Source organism: Larus michahellis, chromosome 9, assembly GCF_964199755.1.
Source record: "Larus michahellis chromosome 9, bLarMic1.1, whole genome shotgun sequence".
In the NCBI taxonomy this organism is placed as follows: domain Eukaryota; kingdom Metazoa; phylum Chordata; class Aves; order Charadriiformes; family Laridae; genus Larus; species Larus michahellis.
The window spans coordinates 41063210-41066748 of record NC_133904.1 but is presented as its reverse complement, the minus strand read 5'-3'; the positions used below and the strand labels follow the sequence as shown (position 1 = coordinate 41066748).

The 3539-nt window shown below is 46.3% G+C and overlaps 1 protein-coding gene across 6 annotated transcripts in view; it reads right to left on the bottom strand.

The window, feature by feature from the left end:
• The window catches only part of KIAA1210 (KIAA1210 ortholog), a 120294-nt gene that overhangs the window by 10014 nt on the left and 106741 nt on the right, over positions 1-3539 (bottom strand). The window lies entirely within an intron of this gene.

Sequence of the window (3539 nt, the reverse complement as noted above, 5' to 3'; positions counted from 1 at the left end):
CATCTGTGCTCTAGTATGACAAACGCGAACTTGAGTTTTGCATAAGTAGAATTGCTGTCTGGCTTCTTACTAAAGTGACTGAGGTATAGCTGCAGCTATTTAAAGGCTAATTTTGGAAAAAATTGGAAGTCTGTGGATCAAGAAGTGCCGACTGAGCTTCCAGAACTAATCCATAGAATTGCAGAAGTGGAAAGGTGCAATCTAAGTCTTTATCTGGTTGATCAGAATAGGCTAAAATAGCAGTAATCTCATAGATTTCTAACTGGAAATGCTTGCCTGTTGTTTCATGTATGTCCTATATGGCCGATGTGAATGCAATCATCGGACTTATTACTGGGCAGAAGCCTCTGGCACTGTGATGACAGCTAACAGAAGGCAGCAGTAACCTTGTAGAGCACTACAGCTATATACTTCTTAATAGTGCAAGTCAGATCTCAGGATGAAGAGGCTGCATACAGCGTCTGGGATGAAAGGCACAGGTATGAGGATATCCAAACCTCAGGTCAAGAAAACAGTTAAGCATAAGCTGAAGTTCCCTGAATGGGTCAGGCAGCCCCTGAATTGGTCAGGCAGTTGGATTTAGATGATTATTGTAGGTCCCTTCCGACTGAAATATTCTATTCTAAGTTACTCCTTTGCCCCGTGAGTAAACTTTGGAAGAACTCCCTTAACTTGAAGCATATGTTTTAAGTCTCGTTTAAACACACTGGGACCACAAGTATGTCCCTAAGAGTTTTGCCAAGAAGGGATGCATTCCTCAATCATTGCCTGAACAACTGTTATCCCAGCAGCAAAGATGGAGGCTGCGAGCAACAACCCAAAGACAGGACAGGCTGTGGGCCCTAGAACTATAGAATTTTTCTGGCTGTCCAAAGTAGTTTAGAAAGCACATGCCCCTACCATAGTTAAGCATTGGCTTTTCTAGCTGCTTTCAGGGTTTCTACTTCAGTAGTACCATCCATGCTTCTCTCTCTCATTTTTTTTCATTGTAGAACTTGCCTTAATCTTCCTCACTCCCCACAGAAAACTACTGAAATCATGGATTCAGGAGGCCTTTTACACTCCCACAGATGTTTGTGTAGGAAAGGATGACTTGGCTCTTGGATTTTAAGAATCACAACATGCATAAAAAGACTTCGTTGTCATACTTTTTAAGAGGAGACTTGTTTGACAGCAGTCCATACCAATCTAAAGACAGCTAAATAGCTGTGGTCCAGAGAGCTTTTAAAGCCTGTGCAAGAATGTGTCCTGTAGTTTTAAATAAAACTATCAGCCATGATTTCAAACTGTTCAAAAGCTGCATGTTCCATTTGCTTCGTAGGCTACTCATCAATAACTTCCAAGTTTGATCCATACTGCATCTTAACTACTGTGTTAGGTCACACCAAAGCATATGAAGAGGAGTTGGCTCCTATCACTTCAAGTGGACTGTAGATTGCATTAATGTGATGTTTTCTTTTTGCTTTTACTTTGTGAAGCTTGTTCATCTTTCTGGAATGACATTATCACAAGCTGTGAAACAAAACGTACATTCTTCGGTTCCTTGTTATAACCTTGCCCTTCTGAATGTTTAGGTTTACATGGTTTCGACCTGGAAAGGTATTTCAACTGAGACTATAAGTGAAATCTTTTCAGACAAATGGAACACTGCATGGGTGTAAAATGACCTACTGCTTAAGATACTTGCAAAGGTTTGGGTTTTTGGTAAGAGTACCAAAGTACTACTGGTAAGAGTAGAAGAATCCATATATACCTTTACCTTCTAGACAGAATATATTCATTCAGTTGTTCCCCTGTAACAGCAATTGCCCATGTTCTCCAGAAATAGAAAGGCTTCCAGACTGTTTTCTTCATGGTCTCTGCAAGAGGTGATGGACCTCTTAGTCTCAAGTTTGTCTTGCCACACATGAATCCAGGAGTCCACACATGAATTCCCACCCATAATCCAGGAGGAAGTAGTCAATGACCTGCTTCTGCACCTAGACGCACATAAGTCTATGGGGCCAGATGGGATTCACCCAAGAGTACTCAGGGAGCTGGCGGGAGAGCTCACCAAGCCTCTCTCCATAATTTTTCAACAATCTTGGTCAACAGGGCAGGTGCCAGATGACTGGAGGGTGGCTAATGTGACGCCCATCTACAAGAAGGGTCAGAAGGAGGATCTGGGGAACTACAGGCCTGTCAGCCTCACCTCGGTACCAGGAAAGATCATGGAGAGGATCATCTTGAGTGAGCTCTCACAGCCAGCGCAGGGCAGCCAAGGGATCAGGGCCAGCCAGCATGGGTTTAGGAAAGGGAGGTCCTGCTTAACCAACCTGATCTCTTTCTATGACCATGTGACCTGCCTTCTGTATGCGGGGAAGGCTGTGGACATTGTCTGTCTGGACTGTGGTAAGGCCTTTGACACCGTCCCCCACAGTATTCTCCTGGAGAAGCTGGCGAATCATGGCATAGACAAGTGTACTCTTCGCTGGGTAAAAAACTGGCTGGATGGCCGTGCCCAGAGAGTTGTGATTTATGGGGTGAAATCCTCTTGGCGGCCGGTCACCAGTGGTGTCTCTCAGGGCTCAGTTTTGGGGCCAGTTTTGTTTAATATCTTTATCAATGATCTGGATGGGGGGATTGAGTGCACCCTCGGTAAGTTTGCAGATGACACCAAACTAGGTGGGAGTGTTGATCAGCTTGAGGGTAGGAAGGCTCTACGGAGGGACCTGGATAGGCTGGATCGATGGGCCAAGGCCAACTGTATGAGGTTTAATAAGGCCAAGTGCCGGGTGCTGCATTTTGGTCACAACAACCCCAGGCAACGCTACAGGCTTGGGGAAGAGTGGCTGGAAAGCTGCCCAGCAGAAAAGGACCTGGGGGTGCTGGTGGACGGGCAGCTTAACATGAGCCAGCCGTGTGGCCAAGAAGGCCAACAGCATTCTGGCTTGTATCAGGAACTGCGTGGCCATCAGGAGCAGGGAAGTGATCGTGCCTCTGTACTCGGCACTGGTGAGGCCTCATCTCGAGTACTGTGGTCAGTTCTGGGCCCCTCTGTACAAGAGGGACATTGAAGTGCTGGAGCGTGTCCAGAGGAGAGCTACCAGGCTGGTGAGGGCTCTGGAGACCAGGTCATATGAGGAGAGGCTGAGGGAGCTGGGCATGTTTAGCCTGGAGAAGAGGAGGCTGAGGGGAGACCTCATTGCCCTCTACAACTGCCTGAAAGGAGGTTGTAGAGAGGTGGGTGTTGGCCTCTTCTCCCAGGTGAATAATGACAGGACCAGAGGAAATGGTCTGAAGTTGGGGCAGGGGAGGTTTAGATTAGCTATTAGGAAGAATTACTTTACTGAAAGAGTGGTCAGGCACTGGAACAGCCTGCCCAGGGAGGTGGTTGAGTCACCATCCCTAGAGGCATTTAAGAAACATCTAGATGTAGCACTTCAGGGCATGCTCTAGTGGCAGAGATTGTAGGGATTTTTGGTTTGGGTTTTTTTGGGGTGTGTATGGTTGGCCTTGATGATCTCAAAGGTCCTTTCCAACCATGAAGATTCCATGAT